The 22,099-nt window shown below is 43.6% G+C and overlaps 1 pseudogene; it reads right to left on the bottom strand.

Annotated features, from left to right (window-relative positions):
• Window positions 1-20,503, bottom strand: part of LOC116880678 — a 77,557-nt pseudogene extending 57,054 nt beyond the window's left edge.
• Between the last annotated feature and the right edge of the window lie 1,596 nt (window positions 20,504-22,099).

Genomic DNA, 22,099 nt, shown 5'->3' with positions numbered 1-22,099 from the left:
GGCTTAAAATCACCCTGCAATTCTCAAACTACTACTGATAGATAAAATCACTGCTGAGCTGTAGCATATGAGCACTGACTTGAGAATTATTTTCCAAACAATATATTAAAATATCTTTTTAAGATTTGAAGCTCTAGAAGGAGCTGGGAGGTCTAGTCTTCTAATTCTAGAATGGAGCATTATATCCCACTGCTCCCTCATTAGACACACAGGTTTTGCCTTTCTCTAGCTTCCTGTCAGCTTCTAGAGTTTATTTCTGCTTGAAAGAACAGCCAGCTCCTTTTCCCCAAATGTTGGCAGGGCAGAGGAAAGTCAAATCTGCAGCCGTTGGTTGGCCTGGCCAGCACTGGCATGCCCTTTCATCTAACACACATTTTTCTTTCAGTGTTCTCTTAAAGTCCCGAGAGCTGACAGAATCCAAAGTACATTTCTTCCGAAGTCTGTGTTCCAAATCCAGTTGGAAATTTAGCAAGTGTCAGCCTTGTAATCTGACAGGGAAAAAAAAAAAAAGAAAGAAAGAAAGAAACCCTTAACTATTTATATGTATTTGCCATGTTTCTCCTCCTCAGAGGAAAATTTAGAATGAAGACAGATTTATAGGCTTGTTTCTAAAAGCGGGCATGTTCAGATGGCTTTCTGGCATACATTTTAAAAAAGCAAGTAAAAGGTTTGATTTTTTTTTAAAGTGTTCTGTTTAGGGGGGTACCTGGCTGGCTCAGTTAGTTGGGCGACTGAATCTTGACTTTGGCTCAGATCATGATCTCAGGGTTGTGAGTTCGAGCCCCGCCTCAGACTCCACTCTGGGTGTGGAGCTGCTTAAGATTCTCTCTCTGCTCCATTTTGCACTGTCCCCCTCACCCTGACATGCACACACTCTCTCTCTCAAAAGAAAAAAAAAAGTATTCTGTTGAAGTCCAAGATATATTCTTATTTTTATACTGGTCATTGTCCCGTGCTGTTTTTACATCCACCAATCTGTCCCACCAGAGAAATGAATGCTGTTTCTAAAGTACGTACCACTTGGGATAAAAACACCCAGTGCTAATGCAAGGACTTTTCTCTCCCTTGCCTTGCTATGCCCTACCCCCACCCACCCACCTCATTATTCACAAGGGAAAACCCTATTATTAGACAGATGTGGTTTGTATTTGACATAATAATAACTAACATTGAACGTTGGCTGTCTTCCACGTACTTTACATAGACTATTTTATTTAACTGATGGGGGTAGAACTGTTGCTATTTCCATATGATGAAGAAAGTTGATCCAGGGTGGTTAGGTCACGTGTCCAAGGTTAGCCAACCAGGAAAGGGTAAAGCTGGCCTTCAAACCCAGACAACCTAATTCTGAAATGACAGTCACCCCTTACTATCCTGCTTCTTACCATCCAGTGTCAATTCATAGGGAGCATTTTTTGATGCAACTCGCTGCAAAAACAGGGCAGACATTTATTAGTGTACAAAGTCCAGAGTATTCAGTATTGGTTAGCAAAAAAAAGAGGGGGTGTCAAATTTATGTTACAGATAGAATATGCATTTTTTTTGCACACTGGATTAAAATTTTAGGAGGAAATCAATTTGCACTGTGGTGAGATGCATTTGAGTTGAATACTGTGGGAAAGGAACAGCTGCAGCCTGAGGGAAAGCCTTCTTCTTGGAACCCCTAGGCTCCCTACCCCCCAGAAGACTAAAACTCATTTTCCTATTTTTCCCAGGTGTGAGAAGGCACATCCAGCCAGAAACTACCCACACCTCTTCCTGGAGAAACAGCCATTGTATGGAAGAGAAATATAACTGTAATCTAACACCGTAGGTGGCAAATTGTGTTAAATATAGAAGTGACAGTTGAATCAGAGAGACCCTGCCTTTAGAGGGTGGGAATGCAGAGGTGGACAAAATAGCGACATAGGTGGGAAACAGAGTTAAAGGGAGTTTTACAAGATGAGAATGAAAGTCAGGAGAAGGTAAGGAATCAGAGAGTAAGGATCAAGAGAGTAAAGGATCAGGGAGTAGGAAATGAGAGAAATCCATGGGTGAAAGGGCAGGCAGGAGATCTGGGAGCATTTTCATGGGACTCTTGGCAAAAGCCTAGAAAATAAATACTGTAGCTGTGTCACAAGACAACTGGTAAACCACACCAGGGACACAAAACCCATATTCTCTCTACGTGGACCCACCACTCATTTACCCCTCCTCCAACCCTTCCAATAAAGAGCCAGTAAACCCTTGTGAAGGTCACTGGTATTCTCTCAGGGAAAGGCATGTGAGAAGCTAAGCTGTTCCCAACACATCAACTCCACAAGGGCATCTGCAAATACTCCCTGTGGGACTCAGATAAGGAGGAGCTACCAACTGGCTCAAAACCACAGCCCTCCTTTCCAATACCACCACCACCACCACTCCCATTGTCTAAATAAAACTTAATGTTTTTTAATTGTGAAACTTAGGATATATTCCAAAGAATGAATAAATGTGTAGGTATATGTTAAAGAGTAATAGTAAAATGAATATCCAAGTAATCTCTAGCCAACTTAAAAAAGAAAACATAGCCAGTACTTTGGCGGCCATTGCTGTGGCCCTCATGAGTTCCCTCCCTCACCAACCCTCCCATCAGTGTTCTGATGTTTAGTTAATTACTGTGCTCTTGTTCTTTGCAGTTTAATTACTCTAATTATCCTTCAACAATATATTGCTGCGTTTTTTAACTTTATATAAATGAAGTATATTGTAAGTTTTCTTCTAGAATTACTACTTTTATCCAACGTCATGCTTTTGAGGGCCATGAATGATGGTATGTGTAATGGTCATTCACTGATTTTTTTCACTAATGTAGAATATTCCAATAAATAAATATAAACAAAAGTATTTTTCTCTTCTACTATTGATAAACATTTGGATATGTCCAATTTATATCACAAGGTGACTATGTACTTACTAGGTTTTATCCTCATAAAGAAGAGTTTCCTTGTGTTATAGTCCTAGGAATAAAATGTCTAGCTCAGAATATATGTATTTGTTGAATTTTACCAGCCAATGCCAACCTGTTTTCCAAAAGATTTATTTTCACTAAGACTGACACCAACATGTGTGAGAAATCTTTGTTTCTATATTCTTATGAACACTTGCTCATGTCAGACTCTAATTTTTGCTAATTTGCTAATTTTTACTAAATCATATCTAATTTTTTAAAATTTCCATGTTACTGAATGCATTTAACATTAAAGATATTGTCATATTTATAAGCTTTTTATGTTTCTGTGAAATTCTTGCTCATATGTTTGCTCATTTTTCTATTTTTTTCTTACTGATTCATAGGAATTTATTATGTATTCCAAATAATGGCCCTCTGTTGAATATACATGAAGTAAACATCTTCTTTTCGTTTCTGACTTGTTTTGAAATCTCTTGGTGATGTCTTTTGATGAACAGAATCCCTAATTATGACGAGGTTGAATGTATCTGATATATTCCATCAATTCATGTGTTTGGTTTTGGCTGTTACTGGTCAGTATTTTTGGCTGTTAGCATCTAACACAACTGCCCTTGACTTTAACTTGGGAAGGAAAAATTCAGAGAAGCAAAGAGTTCTGTCTCACACAGTAGTAACAATTAGCATGAAGTTTGCAGGGTGGCAGGGGAGAAGTACTCAATAATGGTGTCCTTTGGCCACTGGCCGAGTTTCAGAGCCAACAACATTGGGTGTTTAAGCTGCATCAGAGCTAGCAACAAGCTTAGATGTATGTTTTGGGGGTTGTGTATACATGGCCAAGTAAACTCCAAGCCACACTCTCTAGCCTTGTTGCTATTCTCTGAACTATTCAGTGTCTTTTGAATAAATTTCATTTACCTGTGAATCAATCAGAGTAGATATCGTTTGCTTGTAACAAAGAACTCTGGCCAACATGGTCAATAGAAGACTGTTTTACATTGTAAGCCATCCTTCTGCTTGATGTTCCCTTGCCCTATTCTCTGCAAAAGCTCAAGTGTAATGACTTCAGTGAGGGAGGTAAAATAACCAGAAAAATGACAAGTAAAATTTGCCATTCTCGTCCTTGCTATCTACCCATCTTGTGCAGAAATTTGGTTTTCTTCTTCATTTCTCAGTGTTTCCCTACCCCACCTCCTTGCAATCTCCTTATTCTGCCACATCCCTGCCTGTAGTGTATTGTCAATGGGTCCCAATTTGGAAGTCTTAATGAGACCCATTCACCTTCACGTTGATTCCTTTAGTTCTCCCTTCTTCCCAGTGGATCTTCAGGTTTCCGATAAGCATACTCATATGCTTATCAACATTCATTCATTCAACAAAATCTCTGCGTGTGTTTTATGGCAATAACATTGGTAAATGTGGGAACAGCTAGTGAAAATATTTTAAGGTGACAGATTGATGGCAGCTTTGCAAACAGACTCAGAAATTCTCTCTCAGACAGATTATTCATACACTGATATTTTTAAAGCACTTCAGTACAGCTTTATTTCAATCTAAGCCTTATAATGAACAGGCATACAGAATATAGCATGGAAAGAAAGGATTTTTCGCAGAAAGCCTCTTGTGATCAATTTAATGGATACAACAAATACACTCAAAAATGGGGTGGTTTTGAGACAAATCGAATCACTTTTGCTCATGATTTAAAGCAACTGTCAGCAATGCTTGAGTTAATCCATTTTACCATTCAGAATGTTGCTTACTACAATCAACTATCCATTCAACAGACGCTGAGTGGTAAGTACTAAAAAGGGTCAGGTATACCATACAAGGCAGCCCGTGGAAGAGCATTAAGTCTTCCCAGAAGTGAAAATAAGGACAAGGAGTAAGGTAAAAAAAAAATTGGAGGTGGGAGGTGGAGATCTGTCTCATGTGGAGGGAAAAGCACTGGAAGGCGAGAGGACATGGTGTCCAGGTGGTTCAGTATGGCTGGAGAGTACAGTAGCTGCAAGGGGAAGGTGTGTATAAGTCACAAGGTATTGGAAAGATAAGGAGAAAAGGAACTATAAGGTGATTGTTCAATTAGTGTCCTGTAACTCATGGGGCTAAGGCGAGGTTGTAGTTGAAGGCAGAGGGATTTGGGGAGCAGCATGGCTAGATCTGTGCTAAAAGGGTATTACTCTGGCTTCAGTGTGAACAAACCATGGGTCAGGAATGAAGTCAGCGTTGGAGGGGGCCACTGAAGATGGTGCTGCAGTAACCTGAGTGATTCAAGTGTGGCTTCAACTAAGGGAGGACCTGTGTTTGGAACTAAGAGAGCATATTTGAAAGATATTAGGTAAATAAAATAAATAGGACCGGTTGGCTGATTGGACATGGTGGTGGACGAAGACAAAAGATGACACTAAGGTTTCTGACTTGACATCTGAATAGAAGCCACCATGGTGTCCATGGAGAAAGGGCGCACAGAAAGAAGAGGAAAGGGAGATAGGGTTGAGTTGGAAGTCACGCTATCTTTTCTAACAGAATAGAAGGTCCACAGGGCAGGGATGTGTCTTCTTTGTTTAAGGATTTATCCTAAGTGGCAAAACACGAGCCTGGGTTCAATAAATATTTGTAGGAAGGATAAGAAGTCCTGTGTGTAAATCTAGAGGTTAAGAGAATGTGTTAGTTTTCTACTGCTGGTTCACAAATTACCATAAACTGAGTAGCTTAAAGAACACCCAATTATTGGCTCACGGTCCTACAGGTGCAAAGACCAGGTGGGCTCTGCAGGGTTCTCTGTGTGGGGTCCCACAATGCTGGGTGCTGGCCAGGCTGGGCTCTAACCTAGAAGTGCTGGGAAGAATTTGTTTCCAAGCTCATGTAGGTTGTTAGGAGAATCTTGTTCCTTGTGGGTGAGGTTCTGAGGTCACCGTCTCCTGGCTGGTGGTCACCTTAGACAGAGCTTCTCTCAGCTCCTAGAAGCTGTGTTCCTTCAAACCAGCAAGGGCAGAGGGAGTCCTTCTAATGCTTTGACTCTCTGGGACTTTCTTTCTCTCACTGGCTGAAGGAAACTCTGGGCATTTTAAGGGCTGACTTGGTTGAGTCAAGGCCAGTGGATAATCACGTATTTAAGATCAACTGACTTGGTGTTTTGATTACATATGCACAATGCCTTCACAGCAACACTACCTTATTGTTTGATTAAATAACCAGGAGACCGAGACCCTGGGGACCACCTTTATAGTTTTGTCTACCACCTAGAAGAATCTGTTCTGGAGATACATGCTTATGGATATTCGGAGGTTATTTTTGCCAACTATGTTAGAACAGATAGATCAATTGATATTTAAATTAATTTATTAGGTTACAGGTATGTTCTAGATATTCTTATTTACTAACTGAAATTTTAACAAAGAAATCATGCCTTAATTTTTTTCTCTACTTGCGGGGGTGGATGTTATCTTGGACAAATAAAGAGAACTTTTTGGTCATATTTTTAAAGATTAAAAAAATCTTTATCCTAAGGTTCTTTCTAGATTAAAAACTGTGAGGTTACCTGGCTCCCATTGTGTCCCTTAGTCGCAAGACAGAAGATGAGCTTGGCATAGAGAGGAGAACGTGGGTTTGGAGAAGGGCAGTCCTGGGTATGGAAACCCCTTTTTCCCTTTTACCTCCAGGAAGGTGTTTGTGCACCCAGAATATTATCTCAGCTTCAGAAAATTAATGACAATACCTGCATCATTAGGCCATTTTAAGAATTAAGCTAGGTTGTAAATGAAAAGCCCAGCCTATGGCAAACATCTAATACAAATGAGTTCCCTTTCTCTAGATTCTGTTTTGCGACCTCTCCTGTCTTGTGACTTCACTGTGCTGTGTCCCTGAGAAGGTGCCAGCCAAGGGAAAGCCACAGGATAAATTGAGACTCTGGGTCTCCCTTTTACATTCAGGATAGACACATCCTCGAACAGCTTCCCCTTGAGCCTGGGGCTCAGCTTGTAGACAGCACTCCATCCTTCCCTGGGGTTGGCCATCTAGCCAGGACCAGCCACAGCCACTGCATCTGAACCCCGAGGCTGGCTAATGATATGGGATACCTCTTCCTCATTGGCTGTGTCCTCCTGAGGCTCTACCTCTTTCTGAGAAGCCATGGCTATGCTTTTGCCTCAAATCTACCGTCTTTGATAAACATCAAAAAAACTTACAAACAGTTTCTTGGAGTGCCCCAAAACACAGTCTTTCATGCACTTACTCACAACAAGACATACTTGGTATGTCGTTCACAAGTCTTCTTCAAAGGTGAGAGACTCAAATGTATACGTATACGGACAGCTCTATCTCATACTGCTTTCTCTCTACTGAGCCCTCCAGCAAGGGAGGAAGAAAGAGAGAGTTTTAGGAAACCACCCACACGAATGGCAAAGCCATGTATGAGTCAGGGTTTTAGTTTGTGCGAACCAACTCGGTTCATTATAAACAGAAAGATGACATATTGAAAGAAAATCAACAGCCTACAGAATCACTGGACAGTCAGGTGAACCGGGCTGGACAGAAGCAATATAGCCCAAAGTGATGCCAAGATCTCCCTCACTGCACTGGCCAAGCACTCCTGCTCCAGAAAAGCCACCTTCCTGTACCTCGCATTGCTGCTGGAGAGAGTTTTCTACAGTCCCAGCATTTTGGGTTTGGGGGATTTTTTAAATTTTTTTGTATTTTTATTTATTTATTTTTGTGTGTGAGAGAGAGAAGGAGCATGAGCAGGGACAAGGAGCAGAGGGAGAGGGAGAAGGCGGCTCCCCGATGAGCAGGGAGCCCAATGAGGGACTCCATCCCAGGACCACAGGGCAATAACCTGAACCGAAGGCAGACGCTTAACCGACTGAGCCACCCAGGTGCCATAGTCCCAGCATTTTGTATCAGAAATTCCTAACTCAAGTTCCAGAATGCGTCTGACTGGCACGTGCTTGTGCCCCTCCAGATAAGGGAGACTGGGAAAGGGAGCCGCTGGTGTCTGTTCCTTCCAGATACTAATATAAAAATCTGTATTCGTTTTCTGTGGTGGTTTAATAACTACAGACTTGGTGACCTAAAGCAACAGGATTTTATTATTTCACTGTGATGGAGGCCAAAGTCCAAAATCAAGGCGTCAGCAGGGCTCCGCGCTCTCCTCTCTTGGGGTTAGGTCCCATCTTCGCCATCAGCATCTGGTGGCTACTGACATTCTTTGCCTTGCAGCTACGTAACTCCAACCTCTCTGCCCCTGTCTTCACACTGCCTTCTCTGTGTGTGTTGTCAAACACCCCTCCACCTCCCCCCAATAACATGCAATGGCAGATAAGGCCCACCTCAATGATTCAGGGTAATGACTTTACCTGGGGATTCTTAATTGTGTTACCACTGCAAAAACATGAACTTATAAGGTAAAATTCACAGATTCCAGGTATTCGGGTCTAATATCTTTTAAGAGCCAGATGCAACAAATTATCCTTTACCTTAGAAGGGATATCTGGACATGCTCTACATCACTGGGTCCCCTAGAAATTTCACTGGGGTGGCAGTCCCCTGAATTCTTGTCAGATTTATTTCCCACTATTGGACATGCAAATGTCTTACTAACATGTCAAGAAAAATTGCTGCCTCTTGCTCACTTAGATCCAATCAGAAAAGAGGTAAGGGATTCCTAAAATATAATGAGGTTCAGATGCTGATCACCAAAAAAATAGTCAGTGTCTGGTATAATTAACATACAAGATATAAAACGTAAGAACCTATAGACTTTTGTTAGAAGCGTGCCATAAATTTTGTCAAACTAAATTGTTTTTGGAAAACCAGCTTTAACGCCTCAGTTCCTTATCAATTTTGGAATTTTATTTTTCACTAAGTAGCACAATGTCACAACGAACACACAGATAGCTGCCCAGCTAAAGGCTAAGCTTACGGGCACCCTCACAGTGAGGTGTGACTGTGTTCAGCTCAGCGGGTTGTGCCTGGAAGTGGTATGTGGAGCTTCTAGTTTGTGTATTAAAAGGTGCCTCCCTTCACTCTCCCTTTTTCCATCTTCCAGTCATTGGGTGTATTTTACTGATGGTGACGACTACATTGGGGGTGGATACATGAGATAGGCCACATCTAGGGTTCTTCACTATGGTCAAGGCCTCCCTTCCCTGGGCAGCTGTAGACACCAGCCCTAAACATGCACAGACTCAACCTTGCATAGCCTCCCAGCCACTTCTGATCAAGGTGGTCCATGTATCCGCAGGCACCATTCCTCGGAGGTGGGTGTGGACTAAGTCCAATATATGAGGTCTTCTTGCACTTTGAAGCTCTAGTGCCTGGGGCCCTGGTTGGTCTTTGATGGACAGGCGGTAGATCACAACCTGTAACCTGGCAGCTGGGTTAGCCAGGGAAGCTAAAAAATAGAATCTCTAGCTTCTGTGAGTCCTCAGAATCATAAGGGAGGAATTTTTAAAAATGGGAAGCATGTTCAAATGTGCTGGATGGCCAAGAAAGAACAAATAATCTGCACTGCCATGTTAAAACATGTAAGCTCCCTACCCTAGTGCCTGGTCTAAGAGGCAATCAATACTTAAATAAAGAAATGGATGCTTACTGAAGAAACCAACAATGAGCCTCTGGTTTGGTTCCTTTTTAGTACTAAAAATTCTTTGTGGGGCTGAGAGTCTTTTCCAAAGCCTAAGTTATGTGACTGAAGCCTTGCCAACTACTCTCTACCTTGCCAGCCTCGCTTCCCAGAGTGTAGACTCCTCCTTTGATCACCACTCTGGTAATGGACCCATTCTAACCCAGGTCATGCAAAGCTACAGGGTTACCTCCTGCCTGACTTCAAGCATCTCCACTGCCTAAAGACCTCTGGGACAGCCGGAGATGACCTCCTTAGTTCACCATGCACCTGTAAACTTCCTTTCCCTTCTTTCAAGGGCCAAATCTATAGCCAAATCTACTGCTAAATCAGAAGCCATAGTCTTTGATCCTGGTTCTCTACTTGCTGAGTCTGCTGAAGTCCTGGTATGTCTTGAAGTCCATTGTAATTCTGACAGCAATAAGGTGACCCAACATTTTTTCTAGGAGTTTATACTAATATAGCATAAAGTTAGAGTAACATCAGTGTCACACATTTGCTAACTAGATAACCTGGATTCAGTAGGTCTATGATCATGCTGACCAGTCTGTTTCTTCTTTTTTTTTTTCTTTTTTTTCTTTTTTTTTTTTTTTTAACTCCACAGGTGAGCTCTCAGACTTAAGGATCATTGTGATAGAATTGTGTGAGCCCTACTGAGGAGCAGTGACACAAGTAGAGACGACTCAGACCAAGAAGGCAAAGGCTTGGGTTTCAGACCAACTAACCCTTTGAAGGAAGCAGTGTTTTTCTACAAAATGAAAGCATGAGCTTGAAATCATTAAGGTCCCTTCCAACTTAGAAACTGTCAGATACAAGATAGAATGCAGAGCTTTTCAAAAAGTATTGGGATTCATGGTGAAGCAAGAAAAAACACAACTTTGGAGTGAGACGGACAGGAGTGTGAATTCTGACTAAGTCATCCGTTTGCTGTGGGAACCCAACCAAATTATACAGTCATCTGAAACACGGTGTCTCATCTGAACAACAGGTGTAATATTGGCTCTTTCTTAAATTGGTTGTAATTTTGAAAGCAAGAACATATGGCTAAAAACTGTGCTTGCTTTTGGGGGTTAATGTGAGGATGAGAAGGATGGATAGGCAGAGAGCAGTTGGAACTGTGCCCATGTAACAAAGGTTTGTTGCTATTGGTACCATCGTTAGCCTGGACACAGTGACTGGCATGTATCAAATGTCCAGAAATGTTGGTTCCTTTCTCTCTACCAGTCCTCTGGATATTTAATCCCCCAAAGGACTTTAAGCAGAAAGGTGCTAAATTCTATGGAGGTGTTAAATGGGTTTTAACTGGCTGACTGGCTTGGAGCTCTTCTTTGATCTCTTCCAGTTCATTTAAATGAGTTATTTCCTCTCTGTTGCAAGTCCTCTGGACTGTGATAGGGAGCGCAATGAACCTCATGCCCCATTTAGTACAGAAAGCTCATTCGCTGAGTATTGTTCATCTGCTATGTTACAAGCTAGGTGCTCTCTGCTATTTTTGTGAGTCGGATAATCAGGTTGCCTGTGGGAAATGGCAGTCATGAAGGACCAATGAGTATGATGTATGGCCTGAATTACTATCAGCTGCTGCCTAATTAAGAGTGAAAGTACGAAAACATTTCTCTAGGTACAAACAAAACAGGTTACGGTCCTAACAATAGTATTGGTAATTAATCTGTGGAGAGTTACAGATGGTTAATGACTCATTGATTTGAGCAGACTCAATTACCTCTAGGAATGTGCTCCATTGGACGATAGAGCATATGAATGAATTTTCACAATCCTTTCCTGGAAGGCTGATTACAACATGCTATTTCAGCAGAAATGGGACTGAACCTGGATGTGAGTGACAGATATAAAATATAAAATCTTGACCAATGGGTGTTCATCCGGTCCAACACTCTCAATTTAAAGATGAAGAGACTGAGGTCCACAGAGGTTGGGTTTTTTCATGCCAATGAATTATAAGTCCTTTAGTTGCATAAAGCTAGATAATCTAAAGTATAGAATAGCTTTTACTAGGACTTTAAAATTGAAATATTTGGTGACTGGAACTTCCACATTCATATACACACATATACAAACATTTATTGTCTGTGACAGAAAATATCTGGAATACGGGAATTTATTTGGGTGCGATGAGCAGAATGCTTGAAAACAGGCTGGCCTGGAAGATCTAGGGTGTACCACCAGGATCACCAAAGACCACACATGTCCTTCACCGACTGAGGTGGGATACCTAAGGAGTTAAGCAATCGGACTCTGAATTCAGACTGCGTGGGTCTCATTACAAATTCTGTTTCTTACTGGCCTTGTGTCTTGGAAGACATGACTTTTGTTTTTTGTACCATAATACCCACATTTGTATAATAGGATAATACAATTTGATAATAACCTCCCATGGGTAACATTAAATGAATTAACATAAAGTATTTGGAAGGGGGCCTATACATGATAAGCACTATAAAATAATAGCCTTCTTTATGTTTCAAGCCCTGATGGTGATATTAATGGACTCCAGTTTTCAGTCTTAAAGCAGTCAAGAGCTGCATGCTGGTGAAAGAACTTTCAAGGCGTCGGCCATACAAGCAGAGCCCAGTGACAGGGCTCTCCACGGATGGTCTCTATTTTGGAAATATTTGTGCTCCCCTGTTGATCTTTTCCGCTCATGATTCTATCCTTATCTTGAAAAATTCATTTATATCTAAATTCAGTTCTTTTTGATTTATTTATTTTTTTTGTGCGGCCATGGGGCAGTCTTGGGGCAGTCTTCCACTAAAGCACATGGTAGTTAAAGCTAAGCTTCTCATCTTTTTCTCTGAAGTGTCTGTTCTAACGTGCCCACTGTTTTGTGTTTTTCTCTCTCACACCCAACTCCAGCCTGAGATAGCCAGTCTCAAGGTGCCACTTTGCTCTTCCCATATTCCCTGTGTATTTTAAGCATATCCCTTTCTTCTATAAGTAAAACTATTATTTTAGGTAGCTTTGAGGTTACCTATTTGATAATGACTCAAGTCATGGTCAGGTTAAGACCTTTACCAATCTCTGATTGTGGGACCCTCCCCTGCAATCATTCAAAATGAAAAGCATATTACAACATAAAACTCGTATAACAAAGTCCAAAAGATTCTTTTTTTTTTTCTGCATCATGAGCATTTTGGTGGTATTCTGAAATATCATGTAGCAAGATTTTCAAACATAAATTGTCTCATTTTTGATACACATATCTTCTGGGAAATCCTTAGCCAAATTTCCCTTTACAGACCTAAAGCCCTTTAACATTTACCAGACTGGCAATAAATTTTCTCTTCTTAAGGGAAATAAGAGAGATTAGGAAGTGGAGCCCAGTGCCTGATGTACTGAAATAAATCACACAATAATTTCCTTACAAAAGATAAAGTTCTTATTGCAACAATGGATTAGACCATGCTCGCAAAGTTCCTGTGAGAAAGCACTGCAAAAAATCAGGCTGGCTTGCTGTTTAATAATGCTTTGAAAAAGAAAAAAGTCCAGAGAGGGATCTCTGGGCTGTTCTGGCCTTAAAAGAGGTAATGAAGTGTTCATCAGACTTTGCCTGTCCCACCACTTCTACTCCAAGAGAAGTTCTAGGATGGGCCCAAGTATCTTCTCCACCCAGGAACAAATGTTTTATCCTAAGATCATTTGCATATGCATCCTAAACATTCAGAGGTACATTCTTCCTTGGACATTGGAAACCAAAAGGAAATCCCACCAGTGAAGGGCTGAAACCGATGTGGTACCATGCACATGCTGGGTCCAAGACCATGGAACTGTGTTTGGAGTAAAAACTGAATGATGTGAACAATAGCCCTCTGACTGGTGGCTGGGTCTATTGGTGTTCAGAACCTGCATCATTTACTTTTTTTTACCTTTTTTTTTTTTTCCGATAGGTACAAGTCACTTTAGGTAATCAACAGAAGGCATGACTCTAGTTTGGGCAAGTACCTAAATGGCTTGATTCCCTGGTGCACTGGCAGGTACTTAGGTTGCTTTTTGCTGGAATGATGCCTGATACAGGATAAAACAGGAGGAAGACTATGAGATCAGGCAAAGAAGGAGGAGGGGGTGGGGAAGAAAGAAGGAGAAAGAGGAGAAGCAAAATTACAGAGAAGGATGAAAATCTATTGGGTGTAAATTATGTTGGTAGATACTCTTAAGATAACAACTCTTCCTAACACCTTGATACAGAATGATTCCCTCCCCCCACCAATTTTACAGAAGAGGCACCAGAAGCTGAAAGTTTAATAATTCTCACTGGGTCATACAATGTTCTCCGCAGTGATACTCTTTTCTTTTCCATTTTGGTAAAGTATTCCTTAACTTTTTCAGGTGGATTTCTTGATGGCTCCTTTCTCTACATCCCCGAATGCTTTGTATAGCGTTGTAGAGGGGATTAAGTTCCTTCCCACTGAGGGTGTGAGCTCTTAGAGGGTAGGAATGGTCTCGTTCATTCTCCATGTTCAGTGCTGAGCAAAGAGTAGATAAACACGAATATCTAGAGTGAGAATGAAAGAACTAAGAAACAGCTACCAGAACCCTGAGGACATAACCTACTCTTTACTTCAAAAATCCTGCCTATAGTACCCCAAAGAATTAGTTTGGGTCATTTAACTTTAAAAAAATGCTAGAAAACACTTTTTCCTAAATTCTTAAAACTGTATTCCTCTTTTTTAAAGTTACTTTTACTACTTTATGTAAACTTAAGTAAATCTACTCATCTGTTATATTGAATTGTTACTAACCTTCTGGGCAGCTAGTTCAATTAAAATTGCTGAACTTTGTTCATGGCCTAAACCTCTATTCTTTTTTTTTTTTTAAGATTTTATTTATTCATTTGACAGAGGGAGAGAGATCACAAGTAGGCAGAGAGGCAGGCAGAGAGAGGAGGGGAAGCAGGCTCCCTGCTGAGCAGAGAGCCCAATGTGGGCCTCCATCCCAGGACCCTGAGATCATGACCTGAGCCGAAGGCAGAGGCTTTGACCCACTGAGCCACCCAGGCGCCCCCCTAAACCTCTATTCTTGTCTCTTTCAAATCCTCTAGTGAAATATGCTGATCATTGCTTGGTCACAATCTATTTATTTTATTTTTTTTGAAGATTTTATTTATTTATTTGATAGAGAGAGATCACAAGTTGTCAGAGGCAGGCAGAGAGAGAGGAGGAAGCAGGCTCCCTGCCAAGCAGAGAGCCCAATGCGGAACTTGATCCCAGGACCCTGAGATCATGACCTGAGCCAAAGGCAGAGGCTTAATCCACTGAGCCACCCAGGCGCCCCAGTCACAATCTATTTAAATAACATGTTTTTATGAGAGATTTTAGAAAATGCTTGTATTCATTTGTTAGGGTGACCATCACAAAGGACCACAAACTGGTGCCTTAAACAACTGAAACTTACTTTCTGAGAGTTCTGGAGGCTGGAGTCCAAGATCAAGGTGCTGGCAAGGTTGGTGTCTCCTGCGACCTCTCTCCTTGGCTTGTCGATAGCGGTCTTCTACCTCTGTCTTCATATGCTTTTCCATCTGTATCCTAATTAGGTCTGTGTCCTAATTTCCTCTTTTTTTTTAAGATTTATTTATTTATTTGAGAGACAGAAAGAGAGTACGAGTGAGTGGGGAGGGACAGTTTCAGGGGACGGAGGTGAGGTGGGAGAGGGGCAGACAGAATCTCAAGCAGACTCCGCACTCAGTGGGGAGCCAGATACAGGACTCCTGGTCATAATCCTGAGATCATGACCTGAGCCAAAATCAAGAGTCGGACACATAATAGACTGAGCCATCCAGGCGCCCCTAATTTCCTCTTCTTATAAGAACATGAATCATATTGGACTAGGGACCATCCTAATGATCTCATTTACACTACTTAATCCCTTCTGCAAAATCCCTGTCTCCAAACATGGTTATGCTCTGACATATGGGTGTTTAAGGACTTCAACAGATGGATTTTGCAAGAGACACAGTTCAGCACATAGTGGACTTTATATCATGTCCCTTGCTGACGGTCTTTCTGGAGGAGCTCTAAAGAGGGCTAAATGTCTCCACCCAGCAGGCCAGGCCCAACACTGCTCCTGGGGCACCAAGCATCCTGCTGTCAGACTGGCCAAACCTTGCTAAGTGAGATGACATTTAGATGAAACCTCCAAATCCAGTTCTGTGCCTCTCAAAAGGAATTCGGGAATTCAGGGCAGTGACGAATCATGTTCTTCTGTGAGCTGTTCTCCCAACTTCACTGAGAGTCCTGAGCCCCAGAGGTCACGTCTACGAACACAATAGGCAGAACAGTGCCTACTAAGCCATTTTGTCATCTCAGAGCGACGAGAAAAATATAGTTATCTGCTGAGTAATGAGCTGTATCCAGGAACTCTTGGGCAGCGGTAATTGCCATGGGGTTTGGCCTCGGTGCTGACAGATGCAGAGCTTCCCAGCTCACACAGGAGGACAGTTCTCAGATGACAATTGATTTATGGGGTCCGTGGAGGGGCTTCTCTAATTAGGAATCAGAGCCAGGCTGCAGTATTCTGCAGGCCTTGGAAGAAGCCCGCTGTGCAAAACTGTCCCCTGGAATGACAGCATTGTCCTCTATTTGTGGTGTCATTAACAAGTTAAAATAAAACTCTCTTGACAGGTGTGTTGGCTTCATGACTAAGAGGCGATGGCTTTGTGAATTGCAGGATGTTTTTACCAGCACACGTAACTCACAGGAATGTGCACCGCAGAGCTGCCTGAGGTCAGATGGAGACTTCCTGAAACATAAACACCCTATTTGCCTAAATCCCATGTGTGTGCACTCGAAACACTCAAAAAGTAAGAAGAGAACTTTGCTCCTCCTGGCCATCTGCTGAGCTGGAACGAGGTAAGAGGAAGACACGCTGAAAGTAACACGATCAAGTAACCTCTTGTCCCATGTTTTGAAAGAGTGAAGCGGGCTCATAAAATGATCAAGGGGGCTTTGATATATCTCATTTGGGCTTACACGGATGACTTCTTTTACAGTTGTCAAGATGATTAGAAGCCAGATCTCTTTTAGAGAGAGGTTCTCCAAAGGGAAATAGACTCTGAAAACTTTCTAAAATTATCCCAAGCTTTAGGAATAAACAAGGTTTGGGGTGCCTGGGTGGCTCAGTGGGTTAAAGCCTCTGCTTTCGGCTCTGGTCATGATCCCGGGGTCCTGGGATCGAGCCCCACATCAGGTTCTCTGCTCAGTAGGGAGCCTGCTTCCTCCTCCTCTCTCTGCCTGCCTCTCTGCCTACTTGTGATCTATCTCTGTCAAATAAATAAATAAAATCTTTAAAAAAAATAAACAAGGTTTGGAAAAATATATATATTGACTGGGAAAAAAAAAATAGAGTTGGAGCACCTGGGTGGCTCAGTTGTTTAGCGATTGCCTTTGGCTCAGGTCATGATCCCAGGGTACTGGGATCAAGCCTGCTGAGCAGAGAAGCTGCTTCCTGCTTCTCCCTCTCTTACTCCCCCTGCCTGTGTTCCCTTTCTCACTCTCTCTTTCTCTGTCAAATAAATAAATAAAGTATAGGAAAAAAAGAGTTGTCCTAAAATCCAATTTTCTCCCCAAACTGGTTTATACATGACTCAAAGTTTCCATGAGATGGTGGCCAAATTAGCCAAGTTTTCAACAATGCCCAATTTTGTCTCATAATTATCCTTATGCCAATTGATGAAGGTATCACTTACAAACTAACTTCAATCACTTCTGGTGAATAGTTTTATTTTTTATGTTCCAAGAAGAGAAATGACATTTTAATTTTTAGATCCATAGTAACCAATAAGAGGCACTTAGAGTCCTACTGATTGACTTATCAACAACAGTTCTAAGTGAGGCTTTACAGTTCTGAATTAAGTTCAACTGAGCCTTGGTACACTTGGTGTACGAATGTTTAGAGACATTGTAAAAGTCTCTAAACCACTGTTATTAGCACAGGGAGTGGCCAATGCTTCACCCACAGTACTTTATGAATCATGGCCAAGAGGATAGAGCCCAGAGTTGGCAGAATATAGAGTGTGAGCGACACCTAGGAAATGATGGGCAGGAAACCATGGCAGCTTTGTCTCTACCCTCATGACCTTAGTGAAAGTAACAACTCTTCTGGCTCTCTTCCTACTTGACAATATTTTTTCCCACTGTTTATGAATGAAGTAACTTGTGGTACAGATAACATCTCTCCCATCCATCTCTGGTATAACCCCTCTACTGACGTTCAGAACTTTTTTCCTAAGCCCTATGAGACAAGTCTGCAGAAGAACTCAGACATCCTAAAACCTGCACTTTCAGAACTAAGCTCATTCTCCTCCCTCCCTGCTCATTCACTCTTATTTTCTTTTTACCCAACAGCTTAATTAGACACTCCTAAATCGTCCTCACTCTTCCTCCTCTCTTTCTTATATACAGTCACTGCATTTTTCTCAGACCTTTCCCCTGCCACTTACCTACTGCCAATGACATCGTTAAATTCCTTACCAATTTATTTTGTTCCCTTGGGTGTTTTTGTTTTTTAATGAGCTTTTATGGGGGTCAGGCACTACTAACAATGGGTTCACACCTTAATTTTATAAACTTTTAGTTAGCAGGTATTGCAACAAGGATGGCAGGAATTGTGCTAAGCAATGAAGATTCAGAGGTAAAAGATACTAGCCTGAACTTACAGATATGGAGAAAGAGTTAAACAAAGGTGGGGGTTGGGGAGGGGCAAATAATGTACCTGTATTAAATCTACCTGGTAAAAGGCAAGTGGTAGGGGGTACAGCAACAGGAAGAAGAGTTTGATAATGTTGGCATCTAATGAGGATTTTGAAGGATAAATTGATATGAGAGAGGTAAGCAAGTAGGATGGGTATTACAGATGAAAAGAAATGACATGTACAAAGGCATGCACATAGAGAAGTCACCATGAGTTCATTCAGCTGCCACTAGTTTAGCAGAGCTGAGGAATTATGGTATGAAGAAAGTGGTATGAATGTCATAAAAAGCACTGAAAGATTTTTCAGGAGGTATAATGGTCTTAACATATGTCTATGAATTTATTCTTAGTTGTCCCCCCAAAAGATGGGGGCTAATTCCCTTCCCTTTTCTTCTAATGAATAGAATGTGGTGAAGGATGCATTCCTGCAAGGTCTGGGCTGACGGAGCTGAATCACAGGCAGGGCAAGCTCCCCTGAGGGTTCCCACTGAGGCGAGCTCCCTGGGGGCAGAGTTGAGGGCAGGAGTCAGGCTGAGTGTGAGGCTCCGGGTTTGGGGGGGCGGGCACCAGGCTGGGGGTGGCCTCAGGAGGGTATGCAGGTTTCTCCCGCTCTGAGGGTTCTGCACAGCTCCAAATGTCATGGTTTTCTCCTGGGTGGCAGGTGGAGTCCTGCAGTGTGGCTCAGGAGTCCCCAATCTGGAGGGTTTGGGGGCAGGTCTCTGGGGTCAGAAGCCTAGAAACCCAACCTAGGGTTAGGGTTAGGGCCTAGGGGCATGTCTGGTCCAACCTGCCAGCACTGAGGCAGGCTCCCCAGGGGGCTGAGTAGAGGTCAGGGCTTGCTGGCATTTTGCAGTGATTCCAGCCATGTGGGCAACTGCATTTAGAGTGCTTTCTCACTTGGTGCTGGCCCCGAGCATGCAGACCTCATGCCAGGCCCAGGTGACCCCCCATAAGGGCCCCCACCGCCAGAATCGAGTTCTCCAGGGGTGTCCAGCCAACTCTCATGAGCTTTCTGCCCAAATGGGTATTGATTTGGACACAAAGCTCCTGAGAATTGGCTGGTGTTCTGGGCCAATTTGGGCTGCACGCATGCACTGCATTTGGAACACTCTCTATCTTCATGTTGTGACCCCCTGGACCACCAGCCAGGCCTATTTGGCTCCTCCGAGGGCCTCCACCACTGGAGCAAGTTTTCAGGGGTTTCTGGCAAATTCCCATGAGCTTTCTGCCCAAATCGCTTTGAGCTAATATCTCTCGAGCTCTGGAATAAGTTCTCACGAGATTTGAACTAGGTCTCACAGGACTTGGACTGAGGTCATGCTATGTCTGAGTACTCACCATATTTGAAATGACTTCTCACAAGGTTTCTACCCAAGTTTTATGAGAAATCTACCCAAATTGGTAGATTTGGGTAGAATTCTTATGAGAATTGCCCGAGGTCTCAGGAGATTTGGACTGAGATCTCTCGAGCTTTGGAATAAGTTCTCACGAGATTTGGACTGGTATCACGTGATGTCCCTGAGTTCTTATGATATTTGAAATGGGTTCTCAAGAGATTTTTTTCCTCTGAAGATTTTAAATAAGATCTCTCCAGCTTGGAATAAGTTCTCATCTCATATTTGGAATGAGTTCTCACAATATTTGGGTAAAAATATCATAAGTACTGCCTGAGTTCTCATGAGATTTAGACTGAAATCTCATACCTTCGGTGGTGAGAACGACACTGCCACTCTGTCCAGAGTCACGCACTACAACTCACCACTGCCTACAGTGGCAACAAGCTGTACAGTCTCGCAATTACTCGTCCCGCACTGCATCTCAACACTGCCTCTAGTGGCCATAAGAATCACTGCAAAGCCTTCCATTGTCTCTTGCACTGCAGCTGACCTCTGCCTCCAGTGGTGGGAACCAACACTGCCCCTTCTTCCAGGGTCTTACACTGCAGCTCACCCCTAAATCCACTGGCATGAAAGGGCATTGCAGCATTTTCCAGCATCTCACAGTGGAGCTCAACACTCCCTCCAGTGGTAGGAAACTGCACTGTCACTCCTTGCAGCATCCTAAACTGCAGCTCACCAGTGCCTGCAGTGGTGGGATACTTCACTGTCACTTCCTCCCAGCATCTCCCATGGCAGCTTAGTGCTGCCTTCAGTGGCAACAAGCTGCACATCCACGCCATCCATGGTCTCATACTGCATCTCAATACTGTCTCTGGTGGCCATCAGAAGCACTGCAAATCCTTCTGGCATCCCTTGCCCTGCAGCTGACCACTGCCAGCAGGGGCATGAACCAACATTTCCATTTCTTCCAGGGTCTCGCAATGCGAATCACCACTGCCTTCAGTGCCTGCAAGCTGCACTGGCATGTCTCCCAGCAGCTCTCCCAATGCAGATCAGCACTGTCTCTAGTAACAGACTTCTGCACTGCCATGCCATCAAGCAGCTGTCATCATTCATCTTTCCACCACTGGAGGCGGTGTTGAGCTCCAGTGCAACAGATGCTGAAAGATGAGGCAGTTCAGCTTGCCGCCAAGGGAAGCAGTGTTGAGCTGCAGTGGGCAAGACTCTGGAAACCGTGCCACTGGAGCTTCCCAACAATGGATACAGTGCATAGACAGAGTGCAAGGTGTGGGAAGGCAAGGCAGCGAGGATACCCTCCACTGGAGGCAGTGCTGAGTTACAGTCTGAGGGCAGGTGGAAGATGTGCCAGTGTGGCTTGAGAACAGTGGAGGCGGTTGTGTTCTGCATTGTGAGAAACAGAAAGTCTTGGCAGTGCAGGCTCATGCCACTGGAGGAAGTGAGCTGCAGTGCAAGAACACATTCCAAACGCAAGGTGTGCACGCAGCCCGAATCACTGCAGATCGCTGGCAACCCACGCCCTCTACTCAGCTCCCTGGGGAGCCAGCCTCAGCACTGGCAGATTGGGCCTGCAATGCTCCTAGGCAACCTAACCCTAGGTTGGGTTTTTAGGCTTCTGTCCCTAGAGGCCTGGCCCCCAAGCCCTTCACACTGGAGACCCCTGAGCCACACCCCAGGACTCTGCCTGCCACCCAGGAGGAAACTGCCATTTGGAGCTGCACAAAATCCTCAGAGTGGGAGAAACCAGCATGCCTCACTGAGGCCACCTCCCACATTTGGTGGCCCCCCGGCCACAAACCTGGAGCCTGACACTCAGCCTGACCCAGACCCACAAATCTGCCCCCGGGGAGCTCACCTCAGCGGGGCCCTCATGTGAGCCACGTGGGCCTGGTGCATGGAACTGCATGGTCATAACACGCACCTGGTGAGAAAGCGCTCCAAACACTTGTGGCCTGAATTGCCACACAATGCCGGCCCAAATTGCCACACAATGCCAGCCAATTCTCATGAGCTTTTTGCCCAAATCAACATCGATTTGGGCAGAAAGCTCATGAGAATAGGCTGTAAACCACTGGCGACCTCGCTTCCGGCAGCGGGGACCCTCAAGGGAGCCGCCTGGGCCTGAGCTGTGGTCCCAAGTGTTCATGGTCTGAACCTCGGGAGGAGGCAGGCGCTCTATACTCCAGGTGCGCACATGGCCTGTATTGCCCTGGAACACCAGCAACTCATGCACCCTACTCAGCCTACTGAGGAACCCACCTCAGTGCTGGCAGATTGGGCCTGCCATGCTCCTAGGCCCTAAGCCTAACCCTAGTGTGTGTTTTCAGGCTTTTGTCCCCAAAGGCCTGGCACCGAAGCCCTCCAGAAAAGGGACCCCTGAGTGACACCCCAGGACTCCGCCTGCCAACCAGGAGGAAACTGTGCCATTTGGAGCTCTGCAAAACCTTCAGAAGGGGAGAAACCTGTATGCACCCATGAGGCCACCCC

This window comes from Lontra canadensis, unplaced genomic scaffold (assembly GCF_010015895.1).
Source record: "Lontra canadensis isolate GAN:19392208 unplaced genomic scaffold, GSC_riverotter_1.0 scaffold67, whole genome shotgun sequence".
NCBI classification, from domain to species: Eukaryota; Metazoa; Chordata; class Mammalia; order Carnivora; family Mustelidae; genus Lontra; species Lontra canadensis.
The sequence above is the reverse complement of the archived record's forward strand: the minus strand, read 5'-3'. Positions and strand labels throughout refer to the sequence as shown.